Source organism: Corvus brachyrhynchos, unplaced genomic scaffold (assembly GCF_000691975.1).
Source record: "Corvus brachyrhynchos isolate BGI_N302 unplaced genomic scaffold, ASM69197v1 scaffold101, whole genome shotgun sequence".
NCBI classification, from domain to species: domain Eukaryota; kingdom Metazoa; phylum Chordata; class Aves; order Passeriformes; family Corvidae; genus Corvus; species Corvus brachyrhynchos.
In genome coordinates, this window is record NW_008237239.1 from 17,077,039 (window position 1) to 17,100,834 (window position 23,796).

At 41.7% G+C, this 23,796-nt stretch overlaps 1 long non-coding RNA gene across 1 annotated transcript in view; it reads right to left on the reverse strand.

Moving 5' to 3' along the window:
- Positions 1-14,710: 14,710 nt before the first annotated feature.
- Positions 14,711-23,796, reverse strand: part of LOC108445613 — an 11,240-nt gene continuing 2,154 nt past the window's right edge. The window contains exon 2 of the long non-coding RNA XR_001860547.1: positions 14,711-15,036. This is a non-coding gene — a long non-coding RNA (uncharacterized LOC108445613). The remainder of the gene's footprint in view (positions 15,037-23,796) is intronic.

The following is a 23,796-nucleotide window of genomic DNA, read 5'->3' on the forward strand; positions in this document are numbered from 1 at the left end:
AAAAAAAATCCCCTTTTAAACTGCTCAGTTTATCTGTTAAGTTTTTAAAAATAGATCTCTCTAGTCTTGTCTCAGAGTTTCACATGAAGCTCTGGAAATCAGTTTCTGACTTCTCTCTCCTGGTGCTGCTTTTATAGGAGCACGTATTTCCCCTGACGTCGGTCCAGCCTTTTCCCTTTACAGTGTTACACAATGTGCTTTGGGCAGTGGCAAACTCAGCTCTAATCTTTTCATCTCCAGAAGCAGCTGATTTTCTTTAGGTGCTCTAAGAAGAGACTTTGGGGATCCTCTGGAGGGGGCAGAATGGTAAGTCCAATTCTGCACAGTGTTCACAGTTAGAACAAATAGCCTGAGGTAAAGAGAATCCTCCTCTGCTTCAGAAGGTTTATTGCCCTGGCCTCAGGCCACAGCAATAAAGAAGTCCTTTGAAATTATTCCCCAGTCCATGATAACCTTTGTAAATCCCACATCAGGAAGGGATTTGGCAGAGTCATAGCTGCTGGTGTTGCCATTATTCTTTTCTTTGACCGCCGTCCAAAGCATGTTTGTGTTGCAGAAGACAGAGTGAGCTTTTCTTGAGTGCCTGTGCAGAGCATGGACAGGGAAATCTGTGAAGGGTCTCTGTCTCCTCTATCCTCTCTTTTCTCCATGCTGCTGTGCTGGGCTCTGGTAAGGGTAAAAGCCAGTCTTCATGTGATAGTATCATAATTATTATTAGTGTTGGATGATATCCCGAAGTGACATCAAACTCACTAGAACATATAATAAGTTATTAAGAGGATTAAACTGAACTTAAGCTCTTTCTTGCTGTCAATATTTATTGCCTACCTACTGGCACCTGAAACTGAGGAGTCTCTGTCAGTCAGAGCCCGTTTTTCATTTCCACTGAAGGAACTTCACAGAGGAAAATCCATCAATTTTAAAAGAGATGCTCTTGGTTTGAATGAGTATAAAAAAAGATGATAATCAGGCTCCTAATATTAATACATTAACCTTCTGCTTGGCTACCCACCGTCATTCCTTATCCCTGATGTAAAGACATGGATGCTGGTATGTTTTCTGGGTATAGTTAAACAGGACACTACTGAAGGGATTTTTCTAAATTGGTAGCTCTGTGCTCTGTGCCTGCAGTCAGCACAACTGAAGGCTCATCAGTGCCCTGCTCTGTTTTTTCCATATATTGTCTTTGATGGACACCTGAGAGTCTCTGTGCACTTCCAAAGCCTCACAGTGGCCTTGTGTGATGGGACAGTATCCCAATTTACAAAGGATTACATATTCACTCTGCCAACCTTTAAGCTCCTGGCTTGGCACATAGGAGCCTTAGGCTCCTTACAGAGTCAGTTAAGTCCCCTGCCACCTAAATTAGGTATTCTGAATTATTGCAAGAGATTAAAAACCTGACTTTCAAGCATGGCTTCTAATCTGGGGATGTGGCACTCCTGGTTGTTCTGGGAGCACCTTGACCTTGACTAACACATGGAAAAAACTGCAGGTCCCACAGACTTCTTGTTGACCTGGAGGCACTAAAGGCCAGGTCTCCTACTGGACAAGCAAAACCAAACACAACAAAAATCAGAAGCCAGTTTTGAAAACAAGACCTGTAGCTCTCTGCCAAAGGAGGCCTGGGATAACTTTTAGGGGATTGCTTCCCTACATTTTGAGTCCAAATGCAATACCTTAACCACAGTACTATCCTTTCCTCTTAATGACAGTAATTATAGAAAAGCCTAGAAGCTACAGGTCAGGCCAAAGTGTTTCTTTTGGGTTTTTTAAGCAGTAATGCAAACTTCAGGAAAAGAATGTATAGGAAGGTACTGGCTCTTTAAAGAGGGGAAAAATAATTTATTGGGAGGAGAGGACTATATTTTACCCATGATCTGCCTTGTTTACTCAGAATGCAAGGAAAACAGGGCTCAGAGAATAAAATGCCATGTAACTGCAGTAGTCAATACTGCTGGACCCACAGGTAGAAATGAGCCCTAACTAGAAATGCATGTAAAGTACCATAAAAACTGAGAAACTAAAAGCTATGCAATGTGCTCAGATAAAGTTAAGAAAAATGAACTTCTTGTTGTTGTTGTTCTACTCTCTCTCAGTTACTTTATTCCCAGACAGTGCTACCTAAAACAAAATCAAAACCAGTGGGGAAATCTGAAGTTGCAGCCAGAATTACTTGATAGTGCAGAAACAAAAGTCTTGTGAAAAGACTTCTACAAATCCTCAGTCAGTCCCTGTATCTTGGGCAAGCTACAGTTGACTGACTGAATGATAAAAATGTAAACTTTCATATTTGGGGTCAAAGATAAAAAAGTCTCCAAATGAGCCTCAAGTTTTCTTGTGAATCAGGTCCAATTTGCCTAATCTCTGCTTCCTGACCAAGCAGGAAACTACAAAGGTTACATACAACTCTATGAACAGAAGATTTCACAAGCCCCAAACCAGTAGGTTTCTCCTCTGTATTTTTAAGATCATCTGCCTTGAAAGAAACACTTCTAAAGTGAGTTGTTCTTTCTCTCTCTCTTGCCCTCTCTATGATGTTGAAAGTCATCCTGAGAATACTTAACCTCTAAAAAATATTGCCTTGCTTTCCTTTCACCTCTTATCATCTGGATTGTCAGTTCTGGGTCTTCACTATTTTTGCTTGAACATCTGCTGGCATCCTGTAAGGATGTGTGTCAATACTTCTCAGGCACTGGTTAAAATCACCAGGAGGTGGTGAAGTGGAGGGAAAGACACTTAGCGCTGGATAGCTTTGGAACAGAGATTTCCTTCTTCCAGCACATTAATTCACTTAAAATCCAAACAGCCAAGTGCTTTTTAGGAGAATATATGGATGGAAACACAGAGCTATCATTTCCTGACTCCTTGTAAGATACCACTGGTGAGTGAATGATGTCATAACATCAAAGGATGCCAGACTAAACCCAGTCACCTTCTTTATTCTGGAGCTATATCCAGGCCTGGATTAGGGCAAAATGTTAGAGGGCACATTTTGGGCATACACAAATCACAAATCTGTCTTTTAAAGTTTGTTTTTTGTTTTGATGTGGCAGGTCATTTTCAGCTGTTATTCTGTGAACAGCACAGTAACCTGTCCTGCATGCTCACCTTTAGGCATATTTGGACATTCTAAGGAAGGTTGTGCTGCTTGTGTCTGTCATCACCTGCTGGCGCAACTTTTTAATTAAAAACTGACAAGAGCAAGAAGACTGACTGTGCAGCTGTCAGTGATTGATTTACAAGAAGTTTCTTGAATGATCCCTTTATGAGTGGAGGTTCTTTGTTATTCAACCCAAAGAGGAGCACGTAAACCACAGACACGTTCTCGGAATCTGGAAAAGCATTTGTCGTGACTGAGTGAGAGTACTCATTTGAAGTTCTTAGGAAATTTGGCATGATAGGTCCCATTTTAAAATCAATCCATTTTCTCAGCCTTGGGGCACAAAGTGAGACACAGAGGAGAAATCTGACGTCATCCTCTTGTCTGACAAATCAGATGATTGGTAGAGTTGCTCTAACAAAACATTGGGATGGGCAAATGATTCACCGCACTATCCAGGGAATGATCTGTGTGGACTCTCTGGAATGTGAAGTCAGCCAGTGGTATATTTAAAAGACTGATATGTTGCTCACCTCTATCAGTAACTGCTTATATTTGTCTTAATTTCTTAGGCTATGGTCCTGCAATGGTGCTAAGGAGCAAAGCTGAATTGTGTCATGATATCTTTGAGTTTGAAACCAATTTCCAAGGTAAAATGAAAACCAGTAGGGTAGCAAGCAGATGTGGCAAGCAAGGTTTCTAAGAAGGTTACTGTCAGGAACAATTTAGCAAAAGAAAGCAAATCTTTCTGCACTTAGAACCACATCCTCCATATCTCTGCTTCCTGCAACTGTGGCTGCAGCTTGTGGGCTCAGATATGGGCCATGGTCACTGCGACCACACACCATGCAGCTCTGTGCTGTGTAAGCATTGGCAAGCTGTGCTTAGTGCTGGGACTTGCCAAGTTTCCCAGGCTAGGCTTAGATTAGGAGCCAGAAGGTTTGGGGTCAGCACTTCATATGAGGCTAGTTTTGGGGTCTATGAAGACCTCAGGCTGGAATATTATGTGTGAATTTGCTACTACCCAAAATTTTAAAGAAGAGTAGCTACCTGCACTGTGTGCCTTTTTTGAGAGAGGTTTCACTGGCACTCATACAGACCTCTGCAGCCTCTCCCAGAAAAAGCACCAGAATGCAGACACCTTTAGAGAACCCTCTCGAGACAAATAGGAAATAACAAGCTCACCACACTGGCCCCTCTACCAAGGCAAAGCTGGAGAGCTCCACGTGAATTAATTAGCAAAGGACCAGCTGGACCCCCTTATTGCAGGCATTGCAGGCAGAGGCTCTGAATGTCACAGGGTGGTTGTCAAAAGCGCCCGAGGCTGCAGCACAGGCGCTGAAGACAACCAAACAAACAGCATAAACCCCACTGCAAGCTCCTTTGATCCTGTGTATGAATCGGGATTCAGTCAGGAGATTTATGAGAGCCACCAGTGCTGCACAAACCAGCAGGGCTGAAAATTGCACAAGAACCCAGCACAGAGAGGAATACTGAAGAACCCACCGGGCCACTGTTGTGACAAAGTCCTTTCTCTTGTATAGGACTCTTGCAAAGCTCTCTCTGATCCCCGAAGCTGTAATACCCTCCTGTGCAAACAGAACTGGGGGTACAGGGAGATTGCCAACCTCCTAACTCATGTCTTCTATTTATATGGGCCACCACAGCCCCCCACCCCCTCCAGCTAATTGCCCCATCTTGCCAGGCTCCAAAGCGTCTCACAATTGCTACACGAAGACTGACAGGAAGCAAAAGCAACTTGGATTACACTCTGCTGCCTCGCCTAGACTCCAGAGCATGAACTGAAATGGGGCAGTGTTAAGGGAACAGTTTTGTTTCATTTAGCACGAGGACTGATTTTAAGAAAGTATAACTTTAAACCCTTTCCTCTTTTCTAAAATCTGTTTTAGGCTTTCTGATGCCACAACTCCCCTGAAGCAGCAAGTAGTGCACACAGACAGAATGACCAACATGTAGTTCAAAAAGAAAAAGGAGCAAGAGAGGGATCTGTTCCAGCAACTACTGGACCTAATCCAAGAGAAGGCCCTAAAGCATTTCCCGGAGAATCCTCAGAGGACTGAAATGGAGCTCATTGCCCTGGAAAGAGCCCTGACACAGGCATTGCAGGGAGGAATGTCATGGATTAACTTCCTTTGTGATTGGCTCTAATGACTGCACCCCGGAGCGCTGCACTCTGGAGAAGATACACATTCAGGGGTGATTGGAGGGCCACCCCACAGCATGCAGTGTGCAATCCCACCACCAGAAGATGGATGAGATCAAAGGCATTACTTACACTGGTCATTCTTAAGCTGTGGTGTGTGCTTTGCAGATCCCTAGCACTTGCCAGTGGAGGTCCTGATTTGTATCCAATTAACTTCCAGCCTGCTTGCTTTGTTACTTACCTACCTCATTACCAAAAGGTCAGTTCACCAAGGGCTGGCTATTCAAGAAACAATGTGCTACCTCTGGTTTTGCATTTATTTTCTGTTACTATTTATCACAAAATAAACTTATTCTGATGCCACTCAACTGCAAAATTTCACTGGAGTACCACCTATTGAAAGCATAACATCCTTCCATGCTGTTAACTCCAACTGTGACTTAAGTGCAAACACATATTCTTGGTTACACAACATTCCTTCCCTCCAACTATTTTCTGGTCTTTAAATGGGAGCATAGTGCCTCCCTGATTCTGTTTCCCTGACCACATGAGGCAGCCTGCCAGCGTATCCTCTTTGGCTTACACATGTCCAGAGGATCTCTTGACCTCCTGATCCCCACAGTCCTTCAGCATCTTTCTTGTACTCTCACAAATGTGCAAAAGCCATCAGACATTTGGCATGAAATACTCATGATGCTAAGAACCATCAGCTCTTACACAGGCATTGCAACTGACTTCAGCTATTGCAGAGCATGTTCATAGCACTCTGCAAACCCATAGGACAGAATTAGATCATTGTTTTCTTCTGTACAACCAACATAATGGGAGGTTTTAGAAAGCAGAGAAGCATCAGGCAAGGCATTTTTTCTATAATGGTATGAAGCACTCATGTTTCATGACTTATGTTAAAATCCAGTAAGAAAAACCATTCTCACTGGTGGTGTCCTTGCATGAAGGGCATGAAAGGAATTTAGGTTTGCATAAATGACCTCTGCACCAAAGCAGAAACCTGTGACTTAGAGCATGTGATTTAATTTTGTGTGGTCATCTTATTTTTTATGTTATTATTATAAATCAAAGTATTAATGTGTCAGCTGCTACAGATACCTGAGAAAGCCCATTTGTCAGAAGGGACTTTTTCTAAACTGTTTGAAATGCAGTGCAAGTAATAAACCCCTTTGCATTGCTGTGTCATATTAAGTTATACAGCAGCATCTCAAAAACCACAAATGCCTGTGGAACAACAACCTCCAGAGCTGATCAGTCATTGCAAAACTGAATTTGGAGAGAAACTCTGTGTGTGTGAGCCTGTTGCTGATGCAGACAGGAGTGGAACCTCTGGCAACAGAGGTTGATGGCCCCAAGATGGCATCTGTTCCCTGCTGCACCCAGCACTGCACCCAAAGTGCTGCTGCACTGAGCAGTGGTGGCAGACAAATGTTCTGCTGAAGTACTCACTCAGTTTCCTCATAATCAATGCTTGAGAAGAAGCAGGGATGTTGATTTCCAAGCCCCCTTTACTTTATGGTGGCCATCCCAAGGTGTACTGCCAGAGAAACCACCAGGTGCAGAACAAAGGGGCACAGCATCACAACAGGGCTGTCTTCCCAAAATCCCACACCATCCTGTCAAAAAAGGTCATAGCTACATCAACACAGTGGTCAACAAGGAGGGTACTACAAACCAGCGTGGCTTGGTGTACTTAAACGCCACAAAATTTAACCATGTTTTGGCAAACAAAGTAACAAAACACAGTATCTGTGTGTGAACTCGCAGCTGCCACAGAAAATAATACAATGTTAGTTCTGCAGACGGGATCTCTCTGCCTTATGTACTTCCAGAGGGAACTATAAGCCAGCCCAGCAGCTCTCCTGCAAACCATCCTCCCATTAGAAAGAACAGTGGGAATGCATGGGCAACATACATTAGAACACAGCCCATGGAAATGGCTCAGGAGCCTTTTGGCTGAAGTCCAGCCTCGAGTCAGCTGAGCATCTGCGGGAATGCTGGGCTCCTCACTGCAGGCATTGTCTTTGGGCTGACAGCAGCACAGCTGTGACAAAGCACACTGAGGGAGCCTTGGCAGAACTCTCCACTCAGAGCAAAATATTGGTGTAACATACTATGCTTGGAGTAACTATAGCAGCTATCATTAAAACCCTATAAATGTGATGATATTCTCCCAGTGCCTGAGGCTCACAGAGCCATCAGTTTATCAGGTATGAATGCAAGAGACTGGATCACACTCCAGAAGTTTTTCATGTTTTCCCAGTATAGGCTGCCTTAAAAAAAAAAAAGAGAGAAATTGAAAAGGAATTTCCTGAATAAAGGCAAAAAATTCATACCATATATGGCTGGGAATATTTGAGGAAGATGTGCTGATTATAAAAAAAAAAAAAAAGAACATTATAGCTAAACAGAGGATTATTACCAATTTGTTCTGACAAACACTTGTGGCACATCTTGTCTGATGGTGTCCAGTACTTCCCAAGCACTAAAAAGAACTGATGTAGAGACAATTAAAATAAATGCAATCTGTTTTGTGACCCCATTGGGAACTGGAATTTAAGTGCCAGAATGCTATCAGCATTTTACGCTTATGCACTTCCTAGGGGTCTTCCTGTCTCTTAGATTTGAAGATCACACCCCTTGGATAGATCACAGGACTCCAGAAAGGCAGGCAGGGAAACATTTATAAATATGTAGTGAGGGAAATGGATAGATCCAGTAGACTAAAAGCATGACAAGCACACACATGAATAAATATGATAAAATTACTGTATGGTCAGAATCAGAGTTGTTGTGGGGTGGTTTTTTGTAGTTGACCTCTAAATTACAAGGGGTGACATTCTTGCCCCACTGAAACCAGTGGGATTTGTGCCATTGACTTCAAGACAGCTAGGATTTTACCCCATGTAATGAGCTATGAAACCAAGCCAAAAGAATCCCAAGTGTTCCTTGAACTCTGATGAACTGGAAATCCAGTTTCAAACTGCAGAGCCCATGTTCAGCTCTGTATGTAACAGATGCAAAGCAGAGGCTGTCATCTTCAGAAATACATCTGCAGGGGAGCTAGTCCCACAGACAATTTCGTGAAAAAAGAAAACTAAACCCCCAAAAAATCTGTTTTTCACGTTGGTCTAGCTACTGCAGCTGTGTTCCAGTCAGTATGCCTCTCCAGTTCCCTCTAGTCCAGGATTTTCCCCCCTTTCTCTTGAAGGAAAGCATTTGAAGCATGAAAAGCTATGGGTAAAATTTTGCCTGTAATGTCCCAAACGAAACAGGTGGATTATAACTAAGGAAATGGAAAATATTATTTATGACTCTATTTAGAAGATAACCAGGTTCATTATCATTTTATGGCATATGGTAGTTATTTATGGCATATGGGAATTCCCCATAGAAAATTTTCCCATATCCACGCCCCCACTCAACAGAAGAAAGATTCCTCTGTTGGTGATTCTGTAACACAGAAGAACTTGGGGTTTAAAGATTCCTGAATAAAGGCAAAAAATTCATACCATATATGGCTGGGAATATTTGAGGAAGATGTGCTGATTATAAAAAAAAAAAAAAAGAACATTATAGCTAAACAGAGGATTATTACCAATTTGTTCTGACAAACACTTGTGGCACATCTTGTCTGATGGTGTCCAGTACTTCCCAAGCACTAAAAAGAACTGATGTAGAGACAATTAAAATAAATGCAATCTGTTTTGTGACCCCATTGGGAACTGGAATTTAAGTGCCAGAATGCTATCAGCATTTTACGCTTATGCACTTCCTAGGGGTCTTCCTGTCTCTTAGATTTGAAGATCACACCCCTTGGATAGATCACAGGACTCCAGAAAGGCAGGCAGGGAAACATTTATAAATATGTAGTGAGGGAAATGGATAGATCCAGTAGACTAAAAGCATGACAAGCACACACATGAATAAATATGATAAAATTACTGTATGGTCAGAATCAGAGTTGTTGTGGGGTGGTTTTTTGTAGTTGACCTCTAAATTACAAGGGGTGACATTCTTGCCCCACTGAAACCAGTGGGATTTGTGCCATTGACTTCAAGACAGCTAGGATTTTACCCCATGTAATGAGCTATGAAACCAAGCCAAAAGAATCCCAAGTGTTCCTTGAACTCTGATGAACTGGAAATCCAGTTTCAAACTGCAGAGCCCATGTTCAGCTCTGTATGTAACAGATGCAAAGCAGAGGCTGTCATCTTCAGAAATACATCTGCAGGGGAGCTAGTCCCACAGACAATTTCGTGAAAAAAGAAAACTAAACCCCCAAAAAATCTGTTTTTCATGTTGGTCTAGCTACTGCAGCTGTGTTCCAGTCAGTATGCCTCTCCAGTTCCCTCTAGTCCAGGATTTTCCCCCCTTTCTCTTGAAGGAAAGCATTTGAAGCATGAAAAGCTATGGGTAAAATTTTGCCTGTAATGTCCCAAACGAAACAGGTGGATTATAACTAAGGAAATGGAAAATATTATTTATGACTCTATTTAGAAGATAACCAGGTTCATTATCATTTTATGGCATATGGTAGTTATTTATGGCATATGGGAATTCCCCATAGAAAATTTTCCCATATCCACGCCCCCACTCAACAGAAGAAAGATTCCTCTGTTGGTGATTCTGTAACACAGAAGAACTTGGGGTTTAAAGATCACATTTACGATATGCCATGTGTGGCTTTATCTGCCAAGGTAGTAGCTCATTGTACATGAAGAAAGGGCTGCATTGCCTCATTGGCAGTATACAATAAATTATTGACAGAAAGAAAATGTGGCCAGTAGCTGCAAATTCCTTTCTTGAGGGAATCTGGAAGGGCCTTAGTTTCTGGAGGCAAATCCCCAAGTGCAACAGTTAATAGGCTGTTTTCACTGTCCTTTCCCTGTTCCATCATTAATGTGTCCTCTCATGGCCGCATCCGTTGGATATTGATCTCGGTGGACTTCGAATTCAAAGAGCTGAGAGTGGCAAAATGACACTGGGAAAGGAGAAAAACATGCTGCAATCAGAAACCAATATCAGATGTGGGGGGCTTGCCTTGCTCTGCTTCCTTCCCCTGCCTCTTGTACAGGGGAGTTTTTACATCTCCCCTGAGCAGACATTAGCAGCATGGAGAGTATCTGCCTCAGAGTATCTGACATGTGGAAAAATAAGCCAGAGCTGGCCCTGAGGGTGGTTGAGGTGATGTGAGGTGGCTGCCCACTGCAGAGACTTTTTCATCTTTCTAAGTGACGAACTGCAGAACTGACAGCATAAGGAACAATCTGAAAGCTGGGATGCATCCTGGATGCATTCCTGACTGAGAATGTTGAGAAATGCAGGCAGCCAGGGAGGAGGACTTGCAGAAGGCTCCTCGCCTGGTTTGCTGACTGAAGTTAGGAAACCTTGCTATAGTCAGGCCTCAACAGCAACATCCTGAAAACAGTGAACAATAACATGTTTCCATTACATTCACAATATATTCTAAACCAGCTATCCACACACTGTTGGCCATCAGGAGCATGAGATTATCGATATCCTTTCCCACATGGACAAGCACAGAGACAGCAAATTTCACCTAAATGCCAGTCCTGGAGGTTTTTAGCAGCTGCATGTTTCTGTTTAGCCTTTCTCTGTTTTTTATTAAAATCACAGTGGTAAAAGAGCTCAGTGAAATTTTTACTGTATTATACAGCTTGACAAAGTATTTTGCAAGCAGGAAAATACAAGTGAGATTCTAATGGAAGCACGAAGCTGTATCCTGGATACAATATGGTCCATTTACCTGTATCAAGGAGAAATGTCACACTGCAATGTGAGTGTGTGTTACCACGAGATAACACATGCCTTCTGGGAATTAGGAAACACTTTGCCTTGCTTGAGCCTTCAGCAGAACAACAGGAATTATCTCATGGTAATAAGTAACCCAAAATGTCTAATTCTTGCAAGAAAATGGCAAGGAGAAAACAAACAATTACTTCATTGTTATGAAAGAACCTGTTTCTTCCCACTGACAAAAAAATTAGTGATCGAAGATGCCTTGGGAATCTATCTGAACTATCTATTTGCCTCTACCGAGTGAATCTATGGGTCTGCAGTTTATTATGCATACAGGTATAAACATATGTAAGGACAGATACCATTTTCAGATGTGCACAGGCATTGGAAAAAAACCTTCATGCCTATACTTAACAAATTATGGACATATATTTAACTTTATGGCTGTTTAACATGATGGTACTCTTTAACTGGAGTTTGGAATCGCTTTGATAATGTGGCACTATTACACCTTTTTAAATGCTCTAGATGCAAACGCTGCAGGATGAAAATGGAGCTTTTAATACAAGGATTTATGTACAGATTCATAAGTCAGTTTTAGAAACGTCTAACTATATTTAATTTTGAAAATAATTAAATATGCTTATTTAAAAGTATTATTTTTATGGCAACTAGTTTTTAATAGACTTTTAGAAAGAATCAGCTTTGATCCAGAGAAGAATACCTTTTGTCCTCAAAATTTATTGTTTTATAGGTATTGAAGATTCTCTGATTAGAGCTAACTGCAGGATTATGACACATTATAAAGCACTTCCCTGCATACTTAACTTTTGAGATTACTGCAGACTTACATGCCTGAAATCTGCCACAGACAGGCAGGCACATGGCTGTCTCATTATTTTCATCATCTCTGGGCAAAATTCTACCACTCTTTGCCTTGGGTTCTTTAGGAATTTGCCAGAAGCCAAAAAAAAAGAAGAAAAAAACCAAAAAGAAGAAATGAGAAAAGTAAGGGAGGATGTTAATATTTGACTTTAGGATCAGAAGGGGTTTATGTTAATTATTGATATGTCTCCTTTAATGTATATGACATGTCCCTTGAGACTGATGAGATAGCTACAGAATATTAACGACCTTTCCCTAGACGAACGTTAAGCAAAATATTAACAACAAAAATTGCATTCCTTCAGCCTTATTATTGGGAAGAGATCAAAGAACAAATTTGTAGCTCCATAAACATGGGCCTCGAGACACATTCTTCATACCAAGGTGAGGGAGTCAGCCCCATTCGTTCATTTGTAGAATCTACTCTTCAGTGCTCATTATTATTTGATACATGACCAACACCAACATATTGCAGCCAATGGCTCATTCATGAACTATGCATTAGGACAACTGCATAGACCAGCTGCCTAAAGCTTGGCCTGATTTGCTAGATGGCACCGTTTCTGACCCCTGTCTGTGCAGCTCTAAAACCCATAGGAAGATTTCAGCGTGGTTAATTCATACAGTTTATGAACTAGGTGAACACTTGCACAAATATTTGCAAAACTTTCCTGCCACCTAGGTATGCTTGCGAGGGAAATTTTGTTGATCAACATTGTCAGAGAAAGCAAAGCTGCATTTTTATTGAATTCAGAAGACCTAAAAATATGAGAAAAAGGAGAGAAGCATGGATTAACTTGTAAAAAATATGGTCCCACATAAAGAAATTAACCAGGGTAACATACTGCATGTGAGATTAATTTTGGTCTCCCCTACTATAGACTTTCTGGATGGACTAATTTATTCTTTCCATGCATCTGTTCCTATTAGTATGAAGGACATAAGATTCCCCAAGAATCCCAAGATAGACGGGTAAAAGTGAGTTTCGTAGTTGCACTGAGCAAGTCTGAAGGGAGGAAAACTTGTAAGATCCATGAAATACACATGGGGATAGGAAGAGTAAGAGTTTACTTTCATCCTTCTCCCAAAAGCAACAGCTCTCTCCGTTCTTCTGAGAAACAGCAGTCCCAACCTTCTCTCGTCTGTGTCACAGGCTCATTGGAATAGAGGGAAAGAAGACTGAGATAGTGGCACGGTCATGCTGCAGGGAAACCAAGAGCAAGGGTGAAGAGACGGATGGGATGGGATGGGATGGGATAGGGAAGGCTTGGAGAGCTACTGCTAGGTGGTGGTGTCAGCAGCTGTGCCATCAGAAGGTAGGGATCGGGTACTCAGGCTAGGGCAATCCATGGCTGTGCCACCCCTGGAAGCCTGCCACCCTCCCAGGGATGCCAGCTGCTGAGGGCCTGCTCTAAGGCTTCTCAATTGCATGGGATGTGAGGACTGTAACAAGAAAGATGCTCAGGTGCCATGGTAAAACAAGTTTTATAAGTAACAGAGATAGAAATACCATAGAATCACAGAATGGTTTGGATTGGAAGGGACCTTAAAGATTGTCTTGTTCCAACCCCACTACCATGGGCAGGGGCACCTTCCATTAGACCAGGTTGCTCAGAGCCCCATCAAACCTCACCTTGCCAGTGCCCCATGACCCTCACAGTCAAGAATTTCTTCCCAATATCTCATCTAAACCTACCCTCTCTCAGTTTGAAGCCTTCCCCCTTGTCCTACCACTACATATCCTTGTAAAAAGTCCCTCTCCACCTTTCTTGCAGGCCCCCCCTAGGTAATGGAAGGTGCTCTAAGGTATCCTCAGAGCCTTCTCCAGGCTGAACAGCCCCAATTCCCAGCCTGTATTTTTGTTTTGCCAAGGAATGCCCATTTTCATTGGCACTGGTTTAGATTTATATTAAGGGGACCAATCAGTACACTTCTGTAGCCATTCATTAGTGGTTTTCCTGTTGCTGTCACAATAAATTACTCTACAGCGAGTGTGTGATTGTTAAATATCAGTTAATTTTGTTGGATCATCTTCCCTAAACTGAACAATATTTTATTGGCTTTGCCCCTTGGTATTCCATTCTCACCCTGCTATTTACTATGCTCATTTATTTCTTAATTTGAATTTTAGTCTGCTCTGCCATTTGTCCTCCACATCTCAGCATGCTACGTACTGGTAATAATAATAACCAAGATCCATATTCTGAGCTTGTTAACAGAAGAATAAATTCACAGCTTCTGTGTAGGCTTCACCAGAGGTCTAGAGAGCTTACAAGCACCATGATCTTGACATTGAAATTGCATATATATGCATTGCTTTTGGTGCAGATCATGTTGTAACATCAAGGCTTTTGTTTGTTTGAAGCCTTAAATTCACTAACCTTGTGATTTCTCTCAGAGTACTAAAACAAATGAGTCTTACAAAGAATAAGTAGCACTTGTAATTAGTAACACAATTACAACGAGAGTGGAATCTATCACCATGCACTATTTTGATATAATTACTAAGCATTAACATTTGCTTTGGCCCACAAGATGAGTCACTGTCTGCATTAATGATGACGGGGACCAGATTGTCTGCTGGTATACACTGGGATAGCCCCAGCAGGGTCACCAGAGAGGAGCTGTCTTACAGCCCCAGGGATTATGGCCCTGGCAGCTCCACCATGAGCCTCACTAGAAGTCAGATCCAGTCTCTAGTGCATTTTCTCTAGGAGGTAAATAAAAAGAATAACTAACTAGGAATGAAAATGAGGGAAAGAAAAAATACTCGCACAAATGTGTGGTTCCCTTTCAGTGATTCAAGTTTACTGTATGTGCTACATCAAAACAAATCTTGGCAATTACATTTTTCTTGGGGGAAGGGAGGTGGTTTTTTTTTCTGAACTCCTACACCCTGGTTAAAAGCTTAAAGCAGGGTGAGTTGTGCAAGGCTGTGTTGAGACTGATTAGACAGGAAAGCGCGCTGTGACACTCCCATCCGTGTGAAAGAAGAACGAACCAGCTCCTGAAGTCCGTCCTTGCCGGAGCTTGATCTTCCTCCCACTTGTTCATGTCAGCAGTCCTTATGCAGGAGCAGGAGATGCATCCAGTTCTTACTCAGCAACAACTGCTATGGAAATCAGAGGGAAGGGTGTGGGCTCAGCTGTTTTTTATCCATCAGGATCTGAAGTACTGTGAGTTCTTTTCTAGTAAAAGCTTAATAAAAACTGACCAAAAGGCCTTAAGATTTGTTTCAGTGGATTTTCTATATACTTATTCAGGGGAAATAATGGAAATACAGGACAGTGTCAAGAGTAAGGCTCGAGACACAAATCTAACCTGAAGAATTAATATATATATTTAGTTTTGGAATGGAAATAAACTTTGTTGTTGTCAAAGATGGACTTGCAAGCAATACTGGAAAGTGTTCTGGTACCCCAATGAGATTTTCTGTCCTATATTTCATTTCAAACACATCAGACCTGTGTAAAAAATGAAATTATTCTCTTAAGCAAACCATTAGCTTACTTAATTTATTCTCAGATATTTTACTTACCTTTTTGATACTCCTAAATGATGCTGGACTTTACAGTGTTTCAGCTAAATGTCCTTAATTCATTTTACATCACTATCAACAACACTGTGGAGCTGAGCTATGAATATCCCAGAATAAAGTCTGGCATTTTCTTCCATCTCTGTAAGCACTGGCACCATCACAGAGCATTTTCACTAACTTTAAACTAAGCTGATGAGTTACAGACGGGAACAACTTTTCCCATAGCAGCAGAGGGCCAGATAGGAATGACTGGCCACAGTTAACCCCTGACAGATTTGAACAGTGACCTACATATCAGAAGCAGCACAGCACCTAACAACATGAAATAGAAACAAAATCCATAACCTTTATTAAATATAGTGTTGTATTTCATCCCACTGCAAAGACGTCATTAACATGCTGTGGGCAAAGATGAAAATAGCACGCCTGATATTATGCATTTATATAATGCATAATAATGCTAAGCAGACATACAGCACTGCTCATTCTCAAAACACTTACAATCATTTAAACCTCAATAAAACTGTGAGGTAGAGCAGTGTGCTGCTTCTTTTTACTTTTTTAATCATTATTTTTCCCCTAAAACTTATTGAGTAAGTGCATCACATCAAGGAACAATAGATCTATGGCCAAATTCTGATCAAATTACTTTGATGAAACTACTAATTATCTTTGAAGCCAATGGAAAACTTCCAGCAATATGACCAAAATCAGAGTCTGGATCCTATTCGTACATGCCATAAAACTGAATTGTTATTGGATGGCTTGGTACATCTAAAAATAACCCCTTTGGTTTATTTTTATCTCCTTCTGGAAATCAGGTTGACATTGTTTCTTATTTCTCTGGCTAACTTAAAAAGTAGGATCTGACAACGTGCTTATTTTCTTGCTTGCTGTATTCTCCTATTTGTTTCCAGGCACCCTCCTTTCCCAGCTGGGAAAGCAACATGATGTGGTTTTGCAAGGGGATGGTACTGGTGGCAGACTAAGGCCCTGTACAGTTATCCCATCTCAGGAGTGGCCAGGTAATTCAGAGTAAGGTTCCCTTCCCTCTCCCTGCACCTGACTTTGAGGTGTTGGTTTTGTGCAGACATTTAGTCAATTCAAAGTGAACCCTGCTGCCCATCATTCTCATCTGGTTGTTTTACACCTTCTTGGAATCTTTAAAGGAGACTTCTAGAATCCGTCCTCGTTTAAAACCACGGCTGAAGCTATTGCAGTCAAGGTTACTGCCAGCTCTAGCTCAGCAGCTGTTACAGGAGGTCCAGATGGCCTTCCTTTGCTCCTGATAACCTCTGAGAAGGTGGGATGGATTTCAGCTTAGTCTTCAGTCCACTATAAGACGTGGTCAGGATGACTCATGGCAGTCAGTGGCTGTTGGCCATTTTGTTCCACATGGAAATTCTGGGAAGGATAAAATTTACTTTCTCTTGTGGAAGTAATGAATTCATTTGAACAGACCATTGTGGTTGAACTGCTAAAAAGTTCAGGAGTGCCTGTGTCAGTTCTTTCCTTCCAACATTTTATTCTATCCTGTCATTTTGTCAATTAAGGCTATTCTGCCAGTTCAGTGCAGTCAGCAGAAAACAAAACAAGGCAACTGCTTTTTTGGGGGGGTTGGAGGACGGGCTAGGGGAAAGATGGGAAAAGAAGTATCACACAATCCAAGTCATTTTAAGCCTCTAAAGTGGTAGAGTGACTCAATGAGAAACGAAACCTAGTACACTCAACAAAGTACTCTAACCAAATAAGCTATTACAAAAAGTAGTCCTAAGTAAGTAAAAACATACTCACACACAGAGATATACACACACATGCTTAAATGCTGCAGTCAGGAGTTTAGCTCAAATTTTTCTTTCCTTGGTCACCTTAAAATGGGCGGAGGAAAGTGTTCAAATTGATCCCACACTCCCTGAAGATTACATAGGGTCTTTGCCACAGTTAGAGACCTTCCTGTTACAGAATCATTTATTGGATCAACTCATAACAAAACCTGCAATTGTTCCTGGATCAAAAGCTGTTTTTCCTTGGATCAGAATATGCAATACTGTCACAGGATAGCTCTGCACCTTTCTGCATCAAGGAGTTCTTGTTGCGCTACTGTAGAATAAATCTTTGGAAAAAATTAGATCCTGCCAGGGATAGCAGCTCCATTTAGCACAGAGTTTCTGTTTCCACAGAAACCACACCACTGAAGTCTGCAGAGGGCAGATGTGAAGTGACAACATCTGTGACCACTTAGGTTAATTGCCTTTCCCAACTCTTCCCCCACTTTTGGTCTCTGGTGGCCCTCTGAAGATCAATGGCACATCACCAAGCATCTTGTTGCAGGCTTTCTGCCAACCTGCCCCATCTCCTGGGGTTACCTAAAGCTGGTTTTAGAACTGTATCCAGAGGGTCCCCAAGGACTATTTCTAGCGAGTCTGCTGTCTCCTTTGTCCCTGGCTTCCTCTCTGCTCCTGGACAGACCATTTATTCCCTCTGCTCCTCGGATCTACAGCTTAGCAACAGCTTGGGAAGCTTCCCAGCTCAAATGCAGAGGTGCATTATGTTTTATGTGATAGCTCAGATACAACTATGATAGGAACCATGAAGTACCTGATTTAAATAGTTATTTTACTCTTTAACATGCTTTCATAACAAATAAATAAATTCAGATAAAAGGAATACCAAGACATTGCATATTCATTACAGATACTTCCAACATACTACACTGTTTTCATTATTACTCTCTGATAGTCTTTTCTAAAAATGTTAATGTTTCCCAAAAAATGAATAGCAAAAAAGATATTGTCAGTGCTGATGCATGAAAATGATTCAAGCCTTATCTCCTCTGCCAAGATACTAATCTCAACTCAAGCTACAAAAAAAAAAAAAAAGAGGAAAGAAAGAAAATGAAACTTTTTTTAAAAAGTAAGTTTGAAACTACTATTGAAAGCCACAACAGTCAAAAAATGCTGCAGCAAAAGAAAACAAGGGGTGAAATTCACAGAGCTGCCATTGCCCCAGGTTTCATTGTGGTTCTACCTCAGTGCTACAGTGGCTTGTAGTTTCCTTTTTGAAACTCTTCAGATGTGGGAAGAGGTTGGCTGTGTGGCTGAAGAGACCGGGGGCATCAAAAGAAAGATGAGATATCAAAGCTGAAGGAAACATTCAAAACTAGCTATTTTTAGCAATGATTATTAAGAGCCAGTGCAGAGATCTTTAACATAGTGGGACCAGTTTACAAGACTCTTCTGGTTTTTTAAGCCATCAGACTCATGACCAGGGACAGAACAACTGCCCTTACAAGCTTCTTCAGACCACTGGCAACCCACATGTCTAAGAGATAATTCTCTCTCCTCTGGAGGAGATTTTCTGATACCATTTTAGAGGCCTTGGATAATATGTGCATACAAGAAAGTTCTGCAACTATAAAGTTGTACTGTGATTTTATTATCCTTCTACCAGATGTCCAAGCTAATCAGTGACAAATGCTGCTTTTATTTACTGTTCTCATATGAAGTTCTTACATGGATATTCTTAGGGCAGTTCTTCATAATGGCATTGAAACAATAAAAATCCTCAGTTACCCAGAAAAAGTGAAGACACATGCTTAACTTCTAAATTTCAGTACAACTGATCTTGAGACAAATTCTGGTCTGTTAAATGTATTTAAACATTTCAGGGAGGTTTTTTGCATATACATGATAAGAGTATCCACAAAGGGTATGGCTTGCTATTAAAAAAAAGTTCATTTGTTTGCAGGTTTAAAGTATTAGGGCAAATTACAAGTTATTTAACTTTCCACTAAGACTGTACTTCTTAATGATTCTTACAAGCAAAATCAGAATCTTGATTGTAACTAATAATATATTTACAAAGTCTACATATATTCAGAGTACATGCAATTTTTTCCGGTGTCCCTCATGAAAGCAAACAATCTATGGAGCCCTGTACCTGTAGTTTGTAATGACCTCAGGACTTCATAATGCTATTGCAGCCTTATTGCATGCAGCTGGAGGTATTTTACTCTTTCATATTTGCCAGGTCTTTCATTTAGTTTTCCATGCTACAGTAGATGTCCTGGTGTAATGAAAGGCAATAAAGAGCATGATTTTCCTCTGTTTTATACACATCTCAGTGGTCACCTGTTCCCGTGTTATTTCTGAACCTCTCACCCTTTGGCTGTTGAGAATTGAATTTGAAAATTGTGGGAAAAGGTTTCATTCAAGTCAGTGTCGGAAATCACTACTACAGTAGTGGATGGGATTTGGGTCCTGTAAAGGGGGTGGAATATCCACGTTTTCAGTGCCAAAGTTCAAGCCATTCACTAAATATACCACATGAGGGACAACTCATGCTGGGCACCAAGCAGGACTTAATGCCGCTTGAAGCAGCAATAACTTTCTGCATATTTTAGTTGCAGGTCTCAGACAGTTTGAAGCATTCTCCTTCCAGACCATTTTTGTGCTCAGACCACTGCCTATCTCCTGCTTTATCTCTCTGGAGAGTGACCGAGTTAAGACAGGACCATCTCTGTGGCCACCTTCTCTGCCATGCAGCTCTTCAGTCATTGTCCCCACATCTTCCCCCCTGGGGGAAACATGAAGCCTGTAGTAATAACACAACAAAATTAAACAGAGCTATTAAATGAATGACTGACCTTATTAACATGAAAGAAGATGATAACAGTAACAATCATGGACAAAACAACTGCACAGCAGATCTTCAGATAACAAGAATTATTACATTATTACACTTTTAATTTCTGATGAACCAACATCTTCCTACGAAATACTGAACAAAGCTTATTCAAATTGTAAGGCAGGAAGTCTCTCTAAGCTTTGCCTTAGTTGATGGTGCCATTAACACATTTAGAAGACATTGGAGCTTACACTTATTTCTTCTCTGACTACAGGCGCATACCCAAATCCTTACCAGGGTGGGTTTGCAACAGTGGGAGTTTTGACCAACTAAGGATTGCAGAGTTAGGCCCCACACAGAGCCCTAGACAGTCTTGTTCTTTCTTGGGATAAAAGTGAGTGCATTTTGATGAGCTAAGCAACTAAACTGGGTTAATATCCAGTTTGTCAACAAACTTGTTTCAGCATGCCAGCTAGACCATGGCTGCTTACCTCGAGTAAACCCAGTCTTGCATTATTTTGTTCGCAGTAAAATGAAGGACCCTAAAATTTCCCTTGCAGTCAGTAGTTCCAGCTATGTGAGGAGAGAGCTAGGAATTCAGAGACCCTCGCCAGGATTTGGGAGGCTTTGGTCTGATGATGAGCTGGGAACCTCTATCATTTCCAGACTGACAAATCATGCATGCTCAGAGCAACAGGATGCTGAATGTGCAAACAGCGAGCCCAGTTACACTGCTCCTACAACATGGGGATGTTCTCTGCCTGTGCCTGCATCAGCTGTTTTCCCAAATATGTGGAAAACTCCACTGTGTGCCGACCGGTGCTGAGGAGCTGGGGGTACCTCTTGAATGACACGAGAATTAATACAGCCAGAGTTAAACATACACTACTAGCGTGTTCACCTATACATACAGATGCATTTATACATGCTATCTATAAGTAATGTATAACAGCCAGTGCTCTTTCATGAGCACATAAGGGCTTCCTGAACTCATGAAGTGCCTTCCAAAGTGTTTTCCTAAGGAAGGTCTTTCAGAACAAGGATTGTGTTTACAGAATTTGTGAAGATGTTTACAGTCTCAGCTACACAAATCTGTCAAAATGCTGCAATGGAAATTCAGACCCACTGTTTTGCTTCTGGTGCAGGGGAAGTTGGGGGAGGGTTTGCATTTTTTGCCGATTATTTTTCAGAATTTGGTGAAGGGTTTGGTTGGTTGTATAGCAAAAGCTGCTGTTGTGTAAACACTAGTAACTTCTCAAAGACAAAAATGCGTGTATGGTTCTAATTTTAAGCACATGAGGTCACTGGTTAAGTGTTCAAGGACTGTGAGCTGGTTGGACGTGAGTGGAGAGATGGGCTGCACAGTCTTGTTGATCCCATTTCAGCTTCAGTTGGGTAAAGGAGGCTAGGAGGCTGGCTGAGGTGCACAAATAAATGGTTTGATTTACACAGACGCTCTGATGCTGACACAGGGTTTTACAAACCTCCGGAGAGTCCATGAATTGCAGACTTGAAGCTGTGCAAGAGGCAGGCAGGGCTGCCCCACTGCCCTTCCTCAGGCTCCTGGTAACCAGAGACAACCAGAGCCACGGAGGGACAGCTCTGGCAACCCACTAGCCAACATCAGCGGCCCCAGCACCCCATGGGCTCTGTCCCACAGCCCACACGCAGGGGGTTTCGGGCTCCCCAGGCAGGGACTCGCCGAGCCCCGCTGGCTTTCTCCGAGGCCTCTCCATCCTGCCAGGCGCAGGGATACGCCCGGTCCCCCGGCGGGCCCTGACCCCGGGGCACTGAGACACGCCCTTCCCTCAGCGAAGCATCGCACCTGTCTCTCAGAACCACAGGCTATCCCGAGCTGGAAGGGACCCGCAAGGACCATCGAGTCCCAACTCCTGGCTCTGCACAGGACACCCCAAGGATCACACCATGTGCCTGAGAGCGTTGTCCAAATGCTTCTTGAACTCTGTCGGGGTGCCTGGTGCTGTGACCACTTCCCTGGGGAGCCCGTTCCAGTGCCCAGCCACCCTCTGGGTGATGAACCGTTTCCTGATATCCAACCTAAACCTCCCCTGACTGAGCTCCAGGCCATTCTCTCGGGCCCTGTCACTGGTCACCACAGAGAAGAGATTGGTATCTGCCCCTCCTCTGCCCCTCATGAAGAAGCTGTAACTGCAATGAGGTCTCCCCTCAGTCTCCTCTTTTCCAGGCTGAGCAGACTAAGCGCCTTCAGCTTCTCCTCATACAACTTGCCCTCAAGGCCCTTCACCATCTTTGTAGCCTTCCTTTGGACACTCTCTGATAGCTTAATGTCTTATATTGTGGCTCCCAAAACTGCAAACAGCATTCAAGGTGGGGCCATGCCAGAGCAAAGTGCAGTGGGACAGTCAAAAATACTTTTCTATGTTGAGGTTGGCTATGCTTTCAGTCTGTTGTATTGATCTAGTTGAAAGGTACAACTCACATTTTGCCCTTTAACTATCTATCCGTGCTTTTTTTCATCATTTTTGTGTGTATGTAAATGTAATATTTATAAAGGAATACTGATGTCACTGGAGGCTGTATTTATTTATTCGCAGCATCACCAATGTTAGATTGTGTGTATGTTTGCCTTGATCAGTTGGGTCCATCCTTGAGGGTGATTTAATTTTTGCAAGTGCTTTATTAGTAGCCTCTCTCGTAGAGGAAAGAGCCCAAATACCACTTTGTTACTTGACCTTGTAGAGGTCATTCATGCCAACTTTATTCCCATGTGCTATCAGTGGGCATCTTTCAGTTAGTAACAACTTGCCAAAGTGAACATAATAGTAGAGGTTGTGTTCATGTGTCATCCCACTGTCATTGTGGGATTTAAGCTTTTGTAACCCTTGTGTGGTGCTGGGCAAGGAATAAAATTGTTGTCAGTCTTGCATGTCACATTAATTTGTGATAGACTGAATTAAAATAGCTGACCCATGGTAGCACATGTATGACTCCATACAATATATGCTACATTTTCCTAATCCTGGAAATAAAATTATATTAATCAGGGTATACACTGCAGAAAAAAACCAGGGATGTAATAAAGAGGTAGCTGGAGTAGGGTTGAAGATGGTAAAAAATATTCATGCTGACAAGTGTGGGCATGTCAATAGGTGATGTTGATTAGAATAAACAATCTGCACTGTGAGATTGATGTCTGCCTGTATTACATTTGTATAATTCATGTCCATTTCTTTCAGATTGAAAACTGAAATGGCATATGATGAAATATGGACATTTCAACATTAATATTGAACAGTAGCATCTTCAATATCCAGTCAAATCACACTGAAGATAGTATCAGTAAAAGAAAACTGTTTACATCAATGTCATTTTAGAAATTACTCTGCTAGGCTCCTAAAAAACATTTTAGACAATGTTACTGGTTTCCTTTAGAAGAGTCATAATCATAAATGCTTACTTGTCAAGAAATAAGCAGGAATCATGACTTCGCTTGTTAAAATCCAAACAGATGCCCTCACTGATTTAAAAATGGCTGATTGGGAGAAGAAATGTTTGCTAATGGAAGTAGTGGGATAACAATCTGTTTTCACAGTATACATGACTATACACTATTTTTTTTTTTCCTAAAAGTCTAATTTCAAAGTCAGGACCAGAAAAGCACCCCTGTTGTCACACACCATATTATTTTTTTTTCAACTGATGTTAACTAAAATTAAAAAAAAAAAA